The following is a 12,318-nucleotide window of genomic DNA, read 5'->3' on the forward strand; positions in this document are numbered from 1 at the left end:
GTTTGCTCCTAGCATTTCAGCTACAGCTTCATATATATATATATATATATATATATATATATATATATATATATATACATGTATATATATATATATATATATATATATATATATATATATATATATAGATTAATGACCAGATGGATTTCAATTACATAATTATGTGATTGAAATCCATCAGGTCATTAATCTATGTAGCTCTGTGAGGCCACGTCGTGCACTCTAGAAGATTATATCGGAGATTTATCCCTCTCTCTCTCTCTCTCTCTCTCTCTCTCTCTCTATATATATATATATATATATATATATTGATTTCCGTGTTTTCTTTTTCATATTTGTGTAATATATATATATATATATATATATATATATATATATATATATATATATATATATATATATATATATATAAGTCTCTTTTTCGAAGTATAATCTAAAAAATAATAATTTTAAAAAAAACCACTTTCTAGAAATATTTCCACCGTGTTACCGATCTTCTTCAGTCATAGCAATGTAACGCAAGACTACATACACAAAAGTACTGTGACGTCACAGTAAGTATTATACAATAAGGGATATCGGAAATAGAAAATTTTGGAACTCTTCAGAAAAAGAAGTTACGAAAATTATGCGTCACTTGGGCAACTCTTGTATACAAATTAGTGATGGCTAAAGAGGACACTTTTCTGATATAAAAATATATGCCTGGTTTAAAGATTATTTTTCAGAATGTTGCAAGTGAATGTACTTGTACTAAAACATGAGTTATTGGATTAAATTTCTGATGTTTGGTAAGCAGATAAAACAAAAGAAAAAGTCAATTTCCTACACCGTATGCACTTAGATATTTACTTTATGAGATTTTCTTGAGTCATTAAAACAACCGACCGCTATGAAATGATATGATTAATCACAATAAATTATTTATAAATCGATCTCCAGAAACGTACATATACATGCAGCAACATGTAGCCCCGCCCCCTCCTTCCCACATACACTTCTGCCCCCCCCCCCCCCCCCCCCCCCCCCCGTTTTCCTGAGATTGCGTTAAATTATCACATACACCATTAAAGTTTGTTATTAGTACATCTGCAAAGATCGATTCATTAGCTGGTCATTTGATATAGTAGCGGTGAATGGTAGTGGAAATGCAAGGTTAGATCAATGAGTTCAACTCATGAACTGAAGAATATCCCCCCCCCTTTTTTTTTTTACGATTTCGGGATTTGAGCAGAACTGCATTTCTTGCTAACTAAGATTTTTCAAATTAATATAACGGTACTTTTTTTTCTTCGTTTGTTTCCAACCCCTCAACTTTAAAAAACGGTGCTAAAATGTGCCTGAATTCATTATAGCGAGCTCGCTCCAATGGTTACACATATGAGTCACGTGATTTACTCTTCATCAGTTGAAAAAAGATGAGTATTACCCATAATGCTTCCGAAAAAATGTCGCCGTTACTGCGGTATACTTCATTGACAAACCCGTAATTAAGATAATTATATTGTTTATAAAGTACTATAAACGTTTTTAAATTCCAAACAAGCTTTCTCATAGCTTCAAACATTTTGCTTGGTTTGAGGGAAGAACAAAAAACATTGCAGCTAATATGATGTCACAATGTAACTGTTTACATCCACCACGTTATATTTCCCGCGTTAAATGAAGAGGCGGATAAAATGTCTATAAGTCGTGTTGCAAGATTTTAATGGGCTTCGCTCGTCTCAACGGTCACACCGTACAACATATTATCTGTTAGTACATATGTAACATGTGCTTGTTTACTGAAAAGTTGCCCAAGTTAACGCAGAAAACGTTATCTCGTTGAACATACTAAATATTAAAATCAGGACGGAATCGGAGACGAAATAATGGTTCCGATATTCCGTATTGAAAAGTGACGTCAAAGTTGATATTGCGAAAAACATTTAAAAAAGGTAAGAGTCTAATAATAAAATGAACAATACTCACCCGACCTCGTGGACACATCCTAAAATATGACTATGCATACAATTAATTTTTGGTAATGCGATCGTTCTCGGCATAATTAAGATTCTCTGTTTCTTGAAGGATTAAAAAAACAAAACACGAAAAGAACATTCCGATGAAAATTTGATGATTTACACTATCTAATCTTTACAATGAAATGACCAGTGTAATTAAAGACTTGCAGCGCTCTATCTAAGAAAACAATGGTAGGTCCGAAGAACGTTGGGCCATTATATTCGTATATCATGTAAGTCTATAAAGTACCAGCATTCCTGGGGGTCATGCAGTTAGTAACGTACAATATAGCAAATCGTACACCGATTTACAGTATAATGACTTATTTTAGAGGGGTCAATGTTCGTAGTTTAAAAAAAAATTAGTATGCTTGCGGGTCTATTAATCCCAGCCTGAAGAATTTTCCTTCTTATGCTTACTTACTTATGCCTACTACCCCCTTTAGGGCATAGGCCGCCCACAAGATTTCCCCAGGCTTCTCTATCCCGCGCAATTTGTTCCAGTTATTTCCATGTTTTCCCTATTGTTTTGGTGTTGGCCTCCATGTCTCTCCGCCAGGTGATTCTTGGCCTACCCCTTATCGCATAACATATATAGTTTTAATTTCAGTGTTGGAGGACGACTGCACGCCAACAAAAATGGACCATAAAAATACAAGTTACCATAATTCGAACAAAGGAGACTTCGTGTTTCGGGGAAGTGAAAATAGAGAACTATAATACATGCACTGTGCCTTTTGTTACTCAAACTCAGTAGTAAACTTTACATCAATAAACAAGGTCATTACAAATGTGACAAACGTCATACTCCTTCCTCACATATCTTTTTTTAGAGGTAACATATGTTTCCTTTAGAAATAATTTCTGATATGCGAAAGTGACCATTTTGATACGCGTCAGCTGGTATATGTAGTGCGATGTTTGAAATATAATGATTCAATCCACAGCATAAAATAATGGAATCCCGACTTAATCCTTGAATTTCAATCTTATCATTCAATAATATAACACCAATGGTTGGTTGATTGAATATTGTTTAACGTCCCTCTCGAGAATTTTCCATTCGTATGGAGACGTCGCCATTGCCGGTGAAGGACTGCACAATTTAAGCCTTTGTTCGGCGCTCATGGCTTTGAGCAGGGAAGGATCTTTATCATGACCCACCTGTTGGGACCTTGGTTTTTGCGGTCTCATCCAAAGGACCGACTGGAAAAGATATCAACGAAAAAGTGAAGATAATGAACAGTGATCAGTCCCTGTACAAAATTAAGAGTAAAGAAAACACAAACACCTGTACACATTAGAGGTGGGAATATGTGCTTAGGAGGAGTAAGCATTTCGTGCTAACCGGTCACACCCGCCGTGAGCCCTATATTTTGATCAAGTAAAAGGAGTAATCCGTCGTCAAAATAACTGCCTAACAGTGGACATGAAACGCGGCGGGTATGACCGGTCAGCAGACGACGCTTACTCCTCCTTGTACCTGAAATCCCAGCAAAATGTCCTCCCACCGATGTTCACTCAATATCGAGCAAAAATTGTAAGCACGACAAATTGTGTTTTGAAATGAATATTTGTAGGAAGAGAAATGTCAGCATGGCATAAGGTGAAGAATGATTGCCAGTGCTGAAGTTTATACCAGCACCCTCCCTCATCTTGTAAACAAATCTGCACGGACTTTTTATCAAGAGTATTAGGCTAATAACATTTTAGCTCACCTGAGCTGAAAGCTCAAGTGAGCTTTTCTGATCGCCTGTTGTCCGTCTGTCTGTAAACGTTTTACATTTTCAACTTCTTCTCCAGAACCTCTGGATCAGAAGAGCTAAAATTTACACGAAAGAATTTTAACATAGTGCAAATTCAAGTTTGTTAAAATCATAGCCCCCGGGGGTAGGACGGGGCCACAATAAGGGATCAAAGTTTTATATAGAAATATATAGGGAAAATCTTTAAAAATCCTCTCAAAAAATGCTGGGCCAGGAAAGTGAAGATTTACATGAAAGCCTCCTGACATAGTGCAGATCAAAATTTGTGAAAATCATGGCCCTGAGGGTAAGATGGGCCACAGTAGGGGATCAAAATTTACATACAAATATATAGGGAAAATCATTAAAAATATTCTCCTGAAAAATTAAATGCGTTACTCTACATTTGTAAATACGATATATACAACAAAATAGTTCATGTTTGTATTTTAATTGTTTGTTCCATATATACTCGTATTTTTCTACTAGGCCGTCAGACTTGGATAGAAACCGTAAACGTAATGCAATGACAACTTCATGAACCTAAACGATGTTGCTTTCAAACTGAAATGTACATCTTCACCTTCCATACACTGAATTATCTTCCTAAGCATATATGTAACCTATTGCGATTGCATTGTTCCAACTTGCACGTGTGAATACCCTAAAGGAAATATTCTTGTTTTCTTAGAAATGAATTTATAAAAAAGATATTTAAGAATTACCCCCCCCCCCTCCCCCAATATTCCGTCAATGTTCTCTGGCATCTTATGAAATCAAATCATGTAGGCTTCCTCGAAAGATAAAAAAAAATTGCGTTTTAATAAGGCTGCAGTAACAGCTGGCTGTTGGGAGACAGAAACAAACCATGATATGACATTTGCCGACCACAGGACGGTGAGAATGATGAACGGTACAGACTGTCTCACGAGACCGCAGTCTATATATTCCCAGTCACACGTTAGCTGTTGTGACATGCCAGGTCAATAGAAAGTAGGTTGGGGGAAATACAAATCATGTCGCTATATCAATTTATGATCATATACTTTTGAAAGAATTTTATATCGTTTATTTTTCCTTTGCGTCCATGTTGTATATTTACTATGGTAGATCTACGTTTCACTTTATGGATCCCTAAACTTTTGTGTGACTTGAAAGAGAATGGAACCTATATTCACTGAACTTGAATTCTTTAAGCTCCGACAACAATAAATATATTTCAGTTACTTTGGTGACATGAAATATTAATTAAGGGAATGACAAAAAGAAATGTATGAAAACTACTGTTAAAAAGGATTCGCAGATGGAAAAAACATAGAACAATCATTAGTGAAATGAAACAGAAATATTTTCTGACAGTCAATGTTGTTAATGTTTCAATTTTCTAACATGTTTCTATAACAAACCACAAAAAATAAATCACCTACAGCTGAACATGTGTATAAATGATTAATTATAAGACATAACACACAGCTAATTGTATAGATACGTAATGTCACATGTTGTATTGACCAGGTGTCTGGAAATTGACCTGATTATTTACTCATTTTGACCGGATTGTTTCCTCATTTGAAATGTTTGGTATTGTATGTTGTATTGACCGGGAATCTGGAAATTGACCTGATTATTGACTCATTTTGACCTGATTGTTTACTCATTTGATATATTTGGTATTGTATGTTGTATTGACCGGGTATCTGGAAATTGACCTGATTGTTTATTCGTTTAAAATATTTGGTATTGTATGTTCTATTGACCAGGTGTCTAGTATTGACCTGATTATTTACTCATTTTGACCTGATTGTTTACTCATTTGAAATGTTTGGTATCATATGTTGTATTGACCGGGAATCTGGAAATTGACCTGATTATTTACACATTTTGACCTGATTATGTACTCATTTGAAATGTTTGGTATTGTATGTTGTATTGACCGGGAATCTGGAAATTCACCTGATTGTTTACTCATTTTGACCTGATTGTTTACTCATTTGAAATATTTGGTATTGTATGTTGTATTGACCGGGTATCTGGAAATTGACCTGATTGTTTATTCATTTAAATTAGTTGGTATTATATGTTGTATTGACCGGGAATCTGGAAATTGACCTGATTATTGACTCATTTTGACCTGATTGTTTACTCATTTGATATATTTGGTATTGTATGTTGTATTGACCGGGTATCTGGAAATTGACCTGATTGTTTATTCGTTTAAAATATTTGGTATTGTATGTTGTATTGACCAGGTGTCTAGTATTGACCTGATTATTTACTCATTTTGACCTGATTGTTTACTCATTTGAAATGTTTGGTATCATATGTTGTATTGACCGGGAATCTGGAAATTGACCTGATTATTTACACATTTTGACCTGATTATGTACTCATTTGAAATGTTTGGTATTGTATGTTGTATTGACCGGGAATCTGGAAATTCACCTGATTGTTTACTCATTTTGACCTGATTGTTTACTCATTTGAAATATTTGGTATTGTATGTTGTATTGACCGGGTATCTGGAAATTGACCTGATTGTTTATTCATTTAAATTAGTTGGTATTATATGTTGTATTGACCGGGAATCTGGAAATTGACCTGATTATTTACTCATTTTGACCTGATTGTTTACTCATTTGATATGTTTGGTATTGTATGTTGTATTGACCGGGTATCTGGAAATTGACCTGATTGTTTATTCGTTTAAAATATTTGGTATTGTATGTTGTATTGACCAGGTGTCTAGTATTGACCTGATTATTTACTCATTTTGACCTGATTGTTTACTCATTTGAAATGTTTGGTATCATATGTTGTATTGACCGGGAATCTGGAAATTGACCTGATTATTTACTCATTTTGACCTGATTATGTACTCATTTGAAATATTTGGTATTGTATGTTGTATTGACCGGGAATCTGGAAATTCACCTGATTGTTTACTCATTTTGACCTGATTGTTTATTCATTTGAAATATTTGGTATTCTATGTTGTATTGACCGGGTATCTGGAAATTGACCTGATTGTTTATTCATTTAAATTAGTTGGTATTATATGTTGTATTGACCGGGAGTCTGGAAATTGACCTGATTATTTACTCATTTTGACCTGATTGTTTACTCATTTGAAATATTTGGTATTGTATATTGTATTGACCAGGTATCTGGAAATTGACCTGATTGTTTATTCATTTAAAATATTTGGTATTGTATGTTGTATTGACGGGGCATGAAATTGACCTGATTGTTTATTCATTTGAAATATTTGGTATTGTATGTTGTATTGACCGGTAATCTGGAAATTGACCTGATTATTTACTCATTTTGACCTGATTGTTTACTCATTTGAAATATTTGGTATTGTATGTTGTATTGACCGGGTATCTGGAAATTGACCTGATTGTTTATTCATTTGAAATATTTGGTATTGTATGTTGTATTGACAGGGCATCTGAAAATTGACCTGATTATTTACTCATTTTGATCTGAGTGTTTACTCATTTGAAATATTTGGTATTGTATGTTGTATTGACCGGGTATCTGGAAATTGACCTGATTTTTTACTCATTTGAAATATTTGGTATTATATGTTGTATTGACCGGTAATCTGAAAATTGACCTGATTGTTTATTCATTTGAAATATTTGGTATTGTATGTTGTATTGACAGGGCATCTGAAAATTGACCTGATTATTTACTCATTTTGATCTGAGTGTTTACTCATTTGAAATATTTGGTATTGAATGTTGTATTGACCGGGTATCTGGAAATTGACCTGATTTTTTACTCATTTGAAATATTTGGTATTATATGTTGTATTGACCGGTAATCTGGAAATTGGCCTGATTATTTACTCATTTTGACCTGATTGTTTATTCATTTGAAATATTTGGTATTATATGTTGTATTGACCGGGCATCTGGAAATTGACCTGATTATTTACTCATTTTGACCTGATTGTTTATTCATTTGAAATATTTGGTATTGTATGTTGTATTGACCGGGTGTCTAGAAATTGACCTGATTATCTACGCAAATTAAATGCAGCATGTGTTGTCCCTGCATATAATTGTTGTTGATTACAACTTATCCAAACGTCTACCACGCTTATTCAATTGTCGTGGATTTGCATATAAATCATATTATGTGCCAGGTAGCCGATCAAAACCTGAGCTGTAGATGCGACAACATATTCTGTGTAACACACGGTGGAGTATGCATCCCTGTAGACCGGTCACACCCGCCGTGAATCCTATATCTTGATCAGGTAAACGGAGAAAGCAGATGATGAGACCTAACACAGTAGCTCGGTGATCGCTTCACGGGACCTCCCGCAAGCGGAGCGACATCCTTATTTACTAGGGTACCGCGAGTGTTCATATGAATGATATTAAATGAGTTCATTTAGCGCATTTTAAAAACGTTGACTTTATAACACTTTAAAGATGCGCTTCTGAGTTTGTTGTAAATTTACCATGACTTTGGCGTTGATAGGCTACAGTAAAATAGGGTTTAATGGCCATGACTTTAGAACACTACGACAAATACGTCATCTTTTTACATATAAAACGTCAAGGTCACATCTTTATTTAAATTCATTGTCAAAGGTCAAAATGATCAAGTCTATAAGTCTCAATGGATCTATAGTATTTCCTGGGTTACAGGAATCTCCGCTATCTCCTCGAAAACCGCTATCCGCAGAAAAAAAGTACACTATACCCAATACTGCGATCACATACCCAGGGAATCCTCTTAGATGGGTTGAGAAATGGTTATTTGAAGAAGAAAAATGGTATACTGAATTGGTACCGTTACCGTTATACAGCCAATTCATCGAAAAATCCAATACATCCGGCGCCATTGCTTGTGACGTGTTATAAGGTATAACACGCCCGATTAAATTAAAGAGATACAAATACACACACATACACACTAGTATAAATAAGGAAGTTAGCCATAAGGAAAACATGAATTTGAAGTTTATTTAAACATTCATAGTTTCCATATGTTACCAGCTCTAGCCACGTGGAGGCATCCTTTCTGTAGAACCATAATTTCTTTTTTTTGAAATGAAAAATTTAAAGCCAAAGGACCAAAACCACGAAGAACACAACATACAAAAATTTAAAACACATAAAACATCTTCAGATTTACATTTATAAACAAGAAATCCATTTATAATTTATTTTTTGCTTATGTTAAGTAAAAAATATTGCAACCAAAGGACCAAAACTATAAAGAATACAAGAGACAAAAATTTAAAACACACAAAACATCTTTAGTTTTACATTTACAAACAAGAATTTCATTGGCATGTTATTTTCTGCTTAATATGTTAAATAAAAATATTAAAACCAAAGGACCAAAACTATAAATACGAGAGACAAACATTAAAAACACACGAAACATCTTTAATTTTACATTTACAAACAAGAATTTCATTGGTATTTTATTTTTTGCTTATGTTAAATAAAAATATTGAAACCAAAGGACCAAAAAAAAAAAAAAAAAAAAACACCAAAAAAATGCAAAGGTGAAAAACTTTAATGTTTTTTTTAAAATGAAACAATGAAATATTTTAGGGCCTTGACCATTAAAAGATCAATAGATGAAAAGAGATAGGAATATAAACACTTAATACCATAAAAAATATTTCAATATTACATAATTATAATTTTTTTAAATAAAACAATTCGTTTCATATAAAAATCATTAAGATTATATATTTCATTACGATATCCTTGTTTGGGAAAAAGAGGATGCCAAAAAGACCATTACAACAAAATTTACTAAGTGAGGAATATAAAAGCCTGAAAGGGTCAGGAAATGTAACTGATCTATTGTGATTTAGGTTTTTTGAAGTTTGTAGTCCTGTCCACTATTTTACGTTTCGTTTGTCCTATCTCTTTTCCTAATGTTCTTGGTCGAAGTATGGTCATTGTCCCGTCTGTGGAAGTTATTGTACGTTTGTCTTGGGATATATGCTCCCCCTACCAGTGATTTCTTAAGGTCTTTGAATTGAGACTCTATCAGAGTTATGAGAATATTTATAAGATCCAGCAGTGGTTTTAATTTCCAATAAATGGCTTGTTTCAAAACATGGTTTAAGGATTCAGAATTATTATTTGTCCATGGTTCATCAATTAAATCCTGTCTGATTGGATTATTTACTTTTTCATTGAGATTTGTTCGTAGTTTTTTGTAATATCTTAAGAATTTGTCTGACAACTCCTTAAAGGGGTCTTCGAATTGTCCAGTGAATACAGCTTGATATTATGTAGGTTAGAACTTAAGAGTAGGGTTACTTTCAGGCTTATTCCTCCCTCGCCAGACGGGTGTGTCCAGTGAATACAGCTTGATCTTGTGTAGGTTAGGAAGAAATTCAATTGTTTCATTAAAAGTTTGTAATTCTATGATAATATTATTGTACAAATGGTAAGGTGGTAAACGGAAAAAAAGTGACAAGTGTCTAGAAAAGGGGAAAGGTGCCTTGTGAAGCCACTAATTAATCTCAACAGTCCCTGTCAACAACTGTTGTAAATACTTTAAAGTTAATTACTTTTTATTGGGGTTATTTGTTTGTTTTAACATTAAAATATATAAACTCTGTTGCAAATGATTAAAAACATGGAATCTTCTAACTTTGAATCAAATTTAAGTAAAACTTTTCTCCTTATATAATATTTGACTTTTTTCTATATATACATGTAGTTTTCTTTCAAAATATATATACTGTGACTTTATCCCCCTTTGTATATGTGACCCTTTTCCATCAAAATATATACTATGAATTTTTCCCTATACACATAATATAATATATATTGTGACCTTTTTCCTACATCTATGTGATTTTTATACAAAATATATAGTGTGACTTTTCCCCCTACATCTATGTGATTTTTATACAAAATGTATATTGTGACTTTTTTTGACTTTTTTTCCTGTAACTTTTTTTCCTACATTCGTACAAATATAGTATTTACATTTTTTATCTAGTGCATTTTTATGGCTTTGGTCCTTTGGCTTTAATACTTTCTTTTTCACAAACATAGATAAAACAGAAAAATTGTATTATGTTAATGAAATACCATAGATTTTCTTGTGTAATTTACATTTTTGTCCAATACATTCTTTATGGTTTTGGTTATTGCGCTTCACTAATTTTATTTCACACAATAGAAAAACAAATTATCAAAACTTGAAATTGGTTAATGTTAGTATCACAAAATTTATTTATTTCTGATATAAATTTTTTGTATGTTGTACTCTTCATGGTTTTGGTCCTTTGGCTATAAATTTTTCATTTCAAAAAAAGAAATTATGGCTCTACAGAAAGGTGACCTCCACGTGGCTAGAGCTGGAAACATATGGAAACTATGAATGATTCAAAAATTGATATTTTTCTTATGGCTAACGTCCTGATTTGTATAAATATGATGGTGATTAAAGGACACATCGCATGTTTTTAAACTTTTTAATTTTTTCAGCAAAATTAATTCATTTCATGCCTAAAACTACTTTACATGTGTTTTAAAAGAAACAGTTTGCGTAGTTTTCGAGTTTGATAGCGATGAAATTCAAATCTTGCGATATGCATATTTTCTTCGATATTTTACGCGCCATTATCTGTGACGTCATATGCGACCTCGAGCGAGAAGATTTGAAAACAGTTGTTAGCCATTTCATAAACAGATTAGATTTAATTGACAAACAAACAATTATCACATTAACGGTTTGTAAATAACACTGCACTGGGTTGTTTTGTGCCGTTTAAGGGTGTACTTGCTGTCAGTAGAGATGATTTGGACTGTGTTTTTTTCAATTTTCGAAGGAAGGTATGAGGGACAAGACGTGAATATTTTTTGTCGGCATAACGACTTTACCATAAAAAAAACCCAGTAGAATTTGTCCCTGTACTTTTTCAAACAAGCTCTTGGACAAAGACGTATATAAACTGCGAGAAAATGGTTCTATCGAAGCTTCGCACTGTTACATATAGGCCTACCGCATATGCATTCCGTTCTGCTCTCAAATTCAATACACACTCGCACCAACTGACCTTCACCTTGTAACAACATATAGACAGAACTTTGCTAGCAGTGTCTACCAATTGGTAGTTTTAAAAACGAAATTTAAAGATAAAAGATAATAGAACTTTCAATTATAAATAATAAAATATGATATTTCCCAACTTTGAATTGAATTATAATGCGTTCATTTTTTTTTTTTAAGGAACGCGTACGTGTTTACAACAACAGCACGCAGCGCTCCCACTTCCTAAGTAACAACGTGTAGATAACAAAATATAATGATTAATAAAATTGCTTGAATAAAATAATTTAAAAGTATTGTGATTTTCACAATAAGTTTGATCATTTTTATTATATTTTTCCCCCCGAAATGCACCCTGTCACAGTAGGCCTAGTTGTCAATACTACATAATCGTATTATAATTTAGGCCTATCTAACTTCTCCAAAAATAAATTTTATAATAATTGCACTGTTTATTTTAGAAAAGCAACAACACTAATTACAGTTGTTTACAGAAATGGCATTACCAAATAGTGTTT

Source organism: Ostrea edulis, chromosome 6 (genome assembly GCF_947568905.1).
Source record: "Ostrea edulis chromosome 6, xbOstEdul1.1, whole genome shotgun sequence".
NCBI classification, from domain to species: domain Eukaryota; kingdom Metazoa; phylum Mollusca; class Bivalvia; order Ostreida; family Ostreidae; genus Ostrea; species Ostrea edulis.